This window comes from Myotis lucifugus, unplaced genomic scaffold (genome assembly GCF_000147115.1).
Source record: "Myotis lucifugus unplaced genomic scaffold, Myoluc2.0 scaffold_24, whole genome shotgun sequence".
In the NCBI taxonomy this organism is placed as follows: domain Eukaryota; kingdom Metazoa; phylum Chordata; class Mammalia; order Chiroptera; family Vespertilionidae; genus Myotis; species Myotis lucifugus.
Window position 1 is genome coordinate 5,097,923 of NW_005871072.1, and position 10,961 is coordinate 5,108,883.

A 10,961-nucleotide genomic window follows, 5' to 3' on the forward strand; every position below is an offset into this window, starting at 1 on the left:
TATGCTATGGGCAGTCTTGTTATTATCATATATGTAATTTATACCAAAGTTACAGCCAAGGAGATCATGCAACAATTCAAAAGTAAGTTAAAATCAATTCTACTTCTTAATTTGTGCTTCTGACACTATAGGAAGGCACAGCATTCCTTAGCTCCTCTCATCCTGTGAACTAATGTTATGCCTTTCTTCAGATTTCCTTAAATTTTCTCTTCCAACCCTCCATCATTAAGTCCTTTTCATTGTCTTCCTTTACTTCTCAATCACAAAAGTTCAGATATCTACATTTTACCATGATTCTGGCAAAGGAGGAGAAAGAGCCAGGAAACCAAAAATCCCTTTAGTTAGCAGAGCAAACTTATTCAGATAGTACTGAATTGAATCAACGAATTCGGGTATGTTCATGCCTATCCATTACTGTGAAGATAGGTACCTTACTGCCCAGGAGGCTTCGCAATAGTTGCATATTTTGAAGAAGAAGAAAAAAAGGAGGATAGGATGCAGAGAATAAGGTAGTATATAGGAGACCTGATGGAAAACTAAATAATAGTACAAGAGAGAGAAGGTTGCTGGCAATGGAGAAAATGGAAACAAATTGACATAAAATATGGAGGAGACTGCAAGATTATACTAGTCTTGATATAGAGATGAGTGGGAGGGAATCTTCATGGATGATTCCTTGAGAGAAATAGAACTAGAAGATGAGCATGTGTAGAAGAAGAAGTTTAGTAATAAATGAATGTGAGAAAGGCTGGAATGTATGAGGAAGGTGGAAGAGAGTTGATTTAAGGCAGAGAGAGAGAGGGAGGAGAGAGAGAGAGATTTTAGAGGCTTAAGGGAGGAGATAATGGAAACATGGTTGTTATCAGAGAGAATGTTATGTTCTAACAGTGGGAATAGAGTTAAGTGTAAAAAAGATCAATTTAGGGATTTTCAGGAATTTGTTCCCTTTCTCTGAGTCTTCCTTTCTCCTCTTTTGCCTATCCCCCCACCACTCTCTCTCCCTCTCTGTTTCTCTCCATCCCTCCCTTTCCTGATGGCTGATTTCTATCCAATATAGCAAGCTTAATTTTGCAATAAGAAAAACAGAAAGGAAATCATGCTTGAGAGCCAAGAGCTGAAAATTGCTATAGTCAAGTCAGCAGTGCGTGCAACATAATGAGGTGCTCAGGAAAAAAAAAATTAAAATCATAAAGTCCTCACAGTTCAAACATAAAAGCCTAGATAATCATTCTATTTTGCTATGACAATTAAAATTGTTTCATTTTTCTTGAGTGTGACCTTTGTAAAGAAATATCAAGGTGGATATCTTGTTACTTGAGAACTGAATAGAGCTTGAACTGGTTCTTCTACTAATACCACAATAATTCTCTTGCTGTGAAAACACCTTTATTTTGTTCTTTTTTCTTAAATAACAAAGAGCTCCTACTGAAGGTTATATTGCCAGTTTTATGTTATGTACTGTTTATTTTGCATAAATATACACTAGGGAGCATACTGAGTTTCTAATGTCTGTTTTGTATTCATATTGATGTTTCTAGTGGTAAAAATAAAAACAGAAACATGTTTGTGAGAATAGTAGGGCCCCAACATATCCTTATCTATTTTTCATTTAAATTCTTTATTGTTTAAAGTATTACAAAAGTCTCCTTTTCCCCCCATTGACCTCCCCTCACTCCCCTCCCCGTCTGTGTCCATTGGTTATGCTCATATGCATGCATACAAGCCATTTGGTTGATCTCTTACTTCCTCACCCCCACTTTCCCTCATGGGTTGAACAGTCTGTTCAATGCTTCTATGACTCTGATTCTATTTTTGTTCATCAGTTTATGTTGTTCATTGTAATCCACAAATGAGTGAGATCAGGTGATATTTATCTTCCTCTGACTGGCTTATTTCTCTTAGCATAGTGCTCTCCAGTTCCATCCATGCTGTTGCAAATGGTAAGAATTCCTTTTTTTACAGCAGCATAGTTTCCATTGTGTAGATGTACCACCATTTTTTAATCCACTCATCTGTTGATGGGAAGTTATGCTGTTTCCAAATCTTAGCTATTGTAAATTGTGCTGCTATGAACATAGGGGTGCATATGTCCTTTCTGATTGGTGTTTCTGTTTTCTTGGGATATATTCCTAGAAGTGGGATTACTGGGTCGAGTGCGAGTTCCATTTTTAACTTTTTGAGGAAACGCCATAATATTTTCCACAGTGGCTGCACCAGTCTGCATTCCCAACAGCAGTGCAAGAGGGTTCCTTTTTCTCCACATCCTCTCTAGCACTTGGCCTTTGTTGATTTGTTGATGATAGCCATTCTGACAGGTGTGAGATGGTACCTCATGGTTGTTTTGATTTGCATCTCTTGGATGATTAGTGACTTTGAGCATGTTTTCATATGTCTCTTGGCCTTCTGTATGTCCTCTTTCGAAAAGTGTCTGTTTAGGTCCTTTGTCCATTTTTTAATTGGATTATCTATATTACTTTTGTTAAGTTATATGAATTCCCTATAAATTTTGGATATTAGCCCTATCCAGTTTGGCTCAGTGGATAGAGCGTCGGCGTGCAGACTCAAGGGTCCCAGGTTTGATTCTGGTCAAGGGCATGTACCTTGGTTGCGGGCACATACCCAGTGGGAGGTGTGCAGGAGGCAGCTGATCAATGTTTCTTTCTTATCGATGTTTCTAACTCTCTATCCTTCTCCCTTCCTCTCTGTAAAAAATCAATAAAATATATTTTTTAAAAAATTTTGGATATTAAACCCTTATCGGTGATAACATTGGCAAATATGTTCTCCCATACAGTGGGCTTTCTTGTTGTTTTGTTGTTGGTTTCTTTTGCTGTGCAGAAGCTTTTTATTGTGATGAAGTCCCATTTGTTTATTATCTTCTTAGTTTCCATTGCCCTAGGAGCTGAATCAGTAAAGATGTTGCTACAACAAATGTCTGCTATTTTGCTGTGTATGGCTACTTCTAAGCTTTGTATGGTTTCCTGTCTTATATTTTCTAGTAAGTCCTTTATCCATTTTGAGTTTATTTTTGCATGTATCTGAGCAATTTACCAATACCATTTATTGAAGAGACTGTCTTGACTCCATTATATGGTCTTACCTCCTTTGTAAATATTAATTGAGCATAATGAATTGGATTGATTTCTGGGTTCTCTGTTCTATTCCATTGGTCTATATGCCTGTTCTTGTGCCAGTACCAGGCAGTTTTGAGAACAGTGGCTTTGTAGTGTAGCTTAATATCTGGTATTGTGATCTCTTCAACTTTGTTCTTCTTTCTCAAGATTTCTGTAGCTATTTGGGGTCTTTTTTTATTCCAGACGAATTTTTGGACAGTTTGCTCTAGGTCTTTGAAGTATGCCATTGGCATTTTAATGGGGATTGCATTGAACCTATAGATTGCTTTGGTAGTATGGACAATTTAATGATGTTGATTCTACCTTTCCATGAACGTGGTATATTCTTACATTTGTTTATGTCTTCCTCTATCTCTTTTTTCAGAGTCCTGTAATTTTCTGAGTACAAGTCCTTTACCTCCTTGGTTAAATTTATTCCTAGGTATCTTAATTTTTTTTGTGCAATGGTAAATGGCATTGGTTTTTTAGTATCTCTTTCTGTGAATTCATTATTGGTGTATAAAAAAGCCATAGATTTCTGGGTTTAATTTTGTATCCTGCTACATTGCTGAATTCATTTACTAATTCTAGTAGTTTTTAATGGAGTGTTTAGGGCTTTCTATGTACAATATCGTGTCATCTACATATAATGACAATTTTACTTCTTTTCCAATTTGGATGCCATTTATTTCTTCTTCTTGTCTGTTTGCTATGGTTAGCACTTCCAGTACTATGTCTAACAGGTGTGGTAAAAGTGGGCATCCCTGTCTTGTTCCTGTTCTTAGGGGAAATGGTTTTAGTTTTTGCCCATTGAGTATGATGTTGGTTGTAGGTTTGTCATATAAGATTTTTATTATGTTGAGGTATGATCCCTTAATTCCCACTTTGCTGAGAGTTTTTATCAGGAAAGGGTGTTGGAATTTTTCAAATGCCTTTTCTGCAACAATTGATATGATTATGTGATTTTTGTTTCTCAATTTGTTTATGTGATGTGTCATGTTAATTGATTTGTGAATATTGTACCAGCCTTGCATGTCAAGAATAAATCCCTCTGGGTCGTGGTGTATGATCTTTCTAATGTAATGCTGGATCCAATTTGCTAGAATTTTGTTGAGTATTTAGCATCTATGTTCATAGGGATATTGGCCTGTAATTCTCTTTCTTTGTAGTGTCTTTATCTGGTTTTGGGATTAGGGTAATACTGGCTTCATAGAAAGAACTTGAAAGTGTTCATTCCTCTTGAATTTTTTGGAATAGTCTGATAAAGATAGGTTTTAGGTTTTCTTTGAATGCTTTGTAAAATTCTCCTGTGAAGCAGTCTGGCCCTGGGCTTTTTTTTTTTGCAGGAAGTTTTTTGATGACTGCTTCAATTTCCTCTTTAGTTATTGACCTGTTGAAATTTTTTGATTCTTCTTGGTTGAGTTTTAGAAGGTCATATTTTTCTAGGAATATCTCCATTCCCTCTAGGTTGTTTAGTTTTTTGGAATAGAGTTGTTCATATATTTTTTTTACAATCCTTTGTATTTCTGTTATTATTTCGCCTCTTTCATTTTTGATTTTGTTTATTTGGGTCCTCTCTCTTTGCTTCTTGGTGAGCCTGGCTAGAGATTCATCAATCTTGTTCCTTTCAAAGAACCAGCTTTTGGTTTCATTGATCTTTTGTATTGTTTTTTGGGTCTCTATGTAATTTATCTCCACTCTGATCTTTATTAATTTCTTCCTTCTGCTTATGCTGTTTTTTTTTTCTTGTTGCTCTCTTTCTAACTCTTTGAGTTGTAGTGTTAGATAATTTATTACCACTTTTTTTCTTGTTTTCTGAGGTAGGCCTATAGAGCTATGAACTTCCCTCTCAAGACTGCTTTCACTGTGTCCCATAGGTTTTGAATTGTTGTTTATTCATTGTCATTTGTTGCCATGATGCTTTTTATTTCTTCTTTGATCTCTTTGGTAACCCAATCATTGTTTAATAGCATGCTATTTAGCCTCCAGGTGTTTGATTTTTTTATTGTTTTTATTGTAGTTGATTTCTAATTTTATGCCATTGTGATCTGAGAAGATGCTTGATATGATTTCTATCTTCTTGAATTTGAAGAGACCCATGTATACTTGAGAAGAATGTATATTCTGTGGTTTTGGGGTGAAATGTTCTGAAGATTTCAATTAATTCTATCTGATCTAGTGAGTCATTTCGGATTGATGTTTCTTTGCTGATTTTTTGTTTAGAGGATTTGTCCACTGGTGTTAGTGGGGTATTCTAGTCCCTTACTATGACTGTATTGCTGTCAATCTCTCCATTGATATCCTCCAGAAGTATTTTTATGTATTTGGGTGTTCCTGTATTGGTTGCATATATGTTTATCAGAGTTATATCTTCTTGTTGAATTGCTCCCTTTGGTATTATGAAGTAGCCTTCCTTATCTCTTGTTATGGCCTTCACTTTGAGGTCTAATTTGTTAGATATAAATATTGCCACCCCAGCTTTTTTTTTTTTAAATTTCCATTCACCTGAAAAAACCTTTTCCATCCCTTCACCATCAGTCTGTATGAGTCCTTTGTTCCGAGGTGGGTCTCTTGTAGACAGCAGATATATGGGTCATATTTTCTTATCCACTCAGCTACCCTATGTCTTTTGATTGGGACATTTAATTCATTTACATTTAAAGTTATTATTGATAGGTACTTGTTTGTCGTCATTTTTATTCTTTATGCCTGTATTTCTTCTTCCCTTCATATTTCTTCTTTTTACAGCAGACCCTTTAGCATTTGTTACATTGCTGGTTTGGTGATAATAAGCTCTCTTAGTCATTTTTGTCTGTGAAACTCCTGAATTCACCCTCAACTTTGATTAATAGCCTTACTGGGTACAGTGTTCTTGGATTCAGACCCTTGCTTTGCATGACTTTGTATATTTCATCCCATTCCCTTCTGGCCTGATGTGTTTGTGTTGAGAAATCAGTCAATTATCTGTTGGGAGATCCCTAGTAGGTGACTTTTTGTCTCTCTCTAGCAGCCTGTAAGATTCTTACTTTGTCATTGGTGTTTGTCAATTTAATTAAAATGTGTCTTGGTGTCAGTCATTTGGGGTTTATTTTGTTTGTGACTCTGTGAGCATTTTGGACTTGTGTGAGTTTCTTCCCAATATCAGGGAAGTTTTCTGCCATTATTTCTTCAAACAAATTTTCTATTCCTTGCTCAGTTTTCTCCCCTATTATGTGGATGCTGTTTTGTTTCATGTTGTTCCAAATTTGCCTTAGTCTCTCCTATTTTTTAAGTTTTTTTTTCCTAGATGCTGCTCTGCTTGGGTATTTTTTCCTACCTTGTCTTCTAGCTCACTGATGCAGTCCTCTGCTTCTTCTAGTCTACTGTTGATGCTTTCTATTGAGTTCTTTATTGCAGCGATGTCATTTTTCATTTCTTCTTGGTTCTTCTTCATTTCCACTTGGTTCTTACACATGTTGTTGAATTTGTCTTCTATCTTTTTCAGCATCCTTATGACTGTTGCTCTGAATTCTTTCTCTGACATAGTGCTTGCCTTCATTTTGTTTATTTCCTTTGCTGGAGAGTCCTCCTTTTCTTTTGTATGTGGGCTGTTTTTTTGTCTCCCCATGATTGCTCCTCTCAGGGTATCTGGTTATGTAGCTCCCTCTCTCCTGCGTTGACTTAAAGGCACAAAACACAACACAACAAGAAAGGACACCAAAAACAAATGTATTCATGATACTAAAAAACCCAAATAAAGGTGACCACCAGAGGGAAAAAAGTTAGGAGATAGAAAAGAGTGCAAAAATGATATTGAGAAAAGGAAAAAATGTAAGAGAAAAAAAAAAGAAAAAAGAAGAGGGGAAAATATATGTATATGGGGAGAAAACTCCAATAAAACAACAACTAATCAAAAAATGCAAACAGCAAACACTCAAACAACAAACACCAAGATGAATCTGAGGAGGCAGAGCTTTCTCTAGGCGATATCTGACATTTCCATCTAAGGAATGCCTCACCAGCTGTGTTTAATTCTCCAATTATGGGTGGGTGTTGTTCAATTCAGCTGTTCCTTCTATCTGCTCTGTGAGAAGGTGCAGGGCCCATCCACATATTTGGTGCCACATTGTCTCCTCCTGGACAGACTTTTCAGGTGCCCGCAGTCAGGAAGCTGGAGTCCTGGTGTTCGTGGGTTCGCAGCTGAGGCAGTTGATCCCTGGGAGATGTGCTTGTAGGGTCCTGGGAGGTATCCAAAGTCTCCCCAGTTGAATGTAAGGCTGGGCTTCTGATCACAGCTGGTCTCCCCTTCAAGATGGCAGGCTGCTCGGGGAGAGATTTCAGCAGCAGTAGAGGCTGCCCTGGCAGGGGAGCCCAGTTTGCCAGTCCCCAACAGTCCCATGGAATATAGCTGTCACTCACTCACAAATATAGACACACTCCCCACACGTGCATGTACTTTCCTTTCATTCTCTCACTTGCATACTACCTTGCAGCCTGCAGTCCTGTCAGCGGCCATCTTGGATTTCCATTTGTGGTATGTTTGTTTGTCTCCACATTTCGGTTGCCCCTTGTGTTTGTTTCTATGTAGTAAGTAAATCTGCTATGTCTCCCAATCTTTGTAGATTGGGCTATGTTGTACATGAGATCCGGTGGCACAGTCTCCTTGATCATCTAAGCTGTGTGCTTCAGGAATGTCCCTTGTGCAACATTCTGTTGTATTTGAGTGTGAGCCCTTCTGTTGTTCTTGAGTCTTGATTGCTATTGGCCCGTTTGTGTGTGGGGTCAATCCTCCGGGTGGCTTACTCTGAGTAGCAACCTTGACCACAATGTACGACCTGCTGTGCAGGTCCTGACCACACAGAATGGAATTAAACTCAGCAGGTCTGGTACCTTCCAAGATCTCCCTTTGGCTATCCTGCTTCTGAAAGTAATTGGAACCTGTTCTGATGTTGTTTGAAGCTGACCACTATGTGTGTTGTTTCTGGGGCCTCTTGGGAGAGACTAGTGTAAGTCAGTGTCAGATGCTGCCTGTGACTGGCCGTGGGCCACCTGTTTGAAGCTACAAAGTGATCCACCATTTGTGGCTGCCTCTACTGGGCCTGGGTGTGCATGGGAAGGAACATGCTATGTACCAAGGCCAGCTTCCCCAGCACTGAGTCCTGGAGAAGGTCAAAAAAAGGCCCCAAACTCCCAGAGATCCTCCTTTGCCTGCCTCCACTTGGGGCTGCCTGTCACCTCAGTCACTGAAAGAGCTTCTGTCAATAATCAAGCTGCATGAGGAAGGTTCTCATAGAGTCACCAGGTAAGGGTGAGTTTCAATCTTGGTGCCAATGCTGGGTCTGAGGCCATTCAGCAAATTTCTCATGGTATACCAAGTCTAGTTGTCACCCACTGGGTGTCTGCTCAAACTTTTGTAGTGAGGCCAGGTCTCAGGAAGTTGTCAGGGTAAGGCCAGCAGAGTTTATCAGCCCCAAACAAGCCAAGATTTCATTGTATGAAGGTAAGGCTCTGCACCTGTCAGGCATGCAAGGCAAAAATGACCACCATCCTATTTTGTCAGATATAAGTATTGCTACCCCAGCTTTTTTTTCATTTCCATTTGCCTGAAAGATATTTTTTCATCCCTTCACTTTCAGTCTGTGTGAGTCCCTTGTTCTGAGGTGGGTCTCTTGTAGACAGCATATATATGGGTCATGTCTTTTTATCCATTCAGTCACTAGATGTCTTTTGATTGGAACATTTAATCCATTTATGTTTAAAGTTATTATTGAAAGGTACTTGTTTGTAGTCATTTCTATTTTTGTGCCTGTGTTCTTTCTTACCTTTTTATTTCTTCTTTTCACAGCATTCCCTTTAACATTTCTTGCCTTACTGGCTTGGTAGTGATAAACTCCCTTAGCCTTTTCTGTCTGCAAAGCTCCTGATTTCCCCTCCAATTTTGATTGATAATCTTGCTGGATAGAGTATTCTTGGATTCGGTCCTTTGCTTTGCAACACTTTGTATACCTCCTTCCATTCCCTTCCAGCTTGATGTATTTCTATTGAGAAATCATTTGATAATCTGATGGGGGATCCTTTGTAGGTAACTCTCTGTCTCTCTCTTGCAGCCTTTTAGATTCTCTCTTTGTCATGAACATTTTCCATTGTTATTATGGCATGTCTTGGTGTGGGTCTTTTGGGATTCAACTTGCTTGGGACTTTCGGTACTTGTGTAACTTTATTCTTGCCCATATCTGGGAAGTTTTCTGTCATTATTTCTTCAAATAGATTTTCTAATCCTTGCTGCTCTTCTTGTCCTCCTGGCAGCCCTATTTGTGTATGTTACTTTGTTTCATGTTGTCCCAAAGCTCCCTTAGGCTCTCTTTCTTCTTTTTAATTTTTTTCTCCAGTTGCTGTTCAGATTGAGCTTGTTTCTCTACCTTATCTTTTAACTCACTAATTCAGTCCTCTGCTTCTTCTAGTCTACTGTTGAAACCTTCCATGGTGTTTTTGATTGTAGCTATATTACTTTTCATTACTTCCCTGATTCTTGCATAGGTTGTTGATTTTCTCATCCATCCGGTGAATAAATTGTATAACCATTACTCTGAATTCTTTTTCTGTCATGTTGCATGCTTTAATTTCACTAATTTTCTTTCTTGGTGACTTCTCATTTTCTTTCCTCTGGGGATTGTGCCATCTCCCCATTCTGACTATCACCAGAAGGTTCAAATGTCGAGTTGTGTTGGCCTGGGCCGTGTGCAGTTGGAGCTTCGCACCACCCTAGTGTCACTGAAGAGCTCTGACACTAAGATGTGTGGCTGTCGTGGGTTGGTGGGAACCAGGCTCGCCCAGAGGCAGCGTTACTAGTGCTCATGTGCCACTTGGAATCAGGGACCCTGCCTGCACCAGCGCTGAAACAGAACCCCCCTTGGCATGTGTTGAAAATCAGAGCCCCCTAGTATGTACCAGGAGTCAGAGTTCCCCAAGAATCCAGTATCTCAGCCTCGCACTGAGAATCAGGGTCCCTGTGTGCACATGCACCAAGAATTGGAGTCACTGGCTGTTAGTGTGAATGCACTGGTGCCCCGACCTGCAGGGCACGCTTCGTGGGTACACCGCACCAAATCCTGCAAAGGAATGAGAGGATAGGAGACGCGAAGAAATGGAGGCAAGACAAAGTTCTGATCAAGCCTCAGTTTTATTCTTTACAGCGAGTGGTATTTATACTGCTTCTAGAGGAGGGGGCGGGCAAAGGAAGTCGTTAAGGATGAAACAGGCTTTGGAATGTCGCAGCTTATCAGCGGAGATGTAGCTTGCTTTGTGCTTAGGGTGAGGGTATGTTATTTAACTCCAGGCTAAATCGCAAGGTTAACTTTTAACTCCAGGCCAAACCGGGAGTTGGCTTGGAGGAGCCAGAAACCTCTTGTTGTAAGCTGGAGATGTATATGTGATTTATAATGGCTCCCAACAATTCCTCCCTTACCATTTAGTTAAGGGTGGGCATTAACCGACTGGGGGAGTAGTGACCTGGTTCCTCCCATGAGATCGGCAGATCTCACCTCTGGTGGCTCTTGGTATCTTTTGGGGAGGAGAGGCAGAGCCAACAATTATATATGTATGGATACCAACCTCTATGCAAACCAGGTGTGCTCACAGAGAAATCCAGAGGCGGTCAAGAAAATTTTGATTTTCTGTTTTGACCTTCCCTTGCAGTGCTTTGCCCTGCACCCAGACGGTACCCATACCATACCTCTATATAGAGTGTAGGTAAGCATTCCTCTGGCTTTATGCTGTCCCCGTGGGGAGGGAGCTCTGGCAATCACAATCACGTTCTCGGTCTATAGTAGTTAAACGGTGGTAGTGAACCTGAATGGGTTTGGCTAGGAT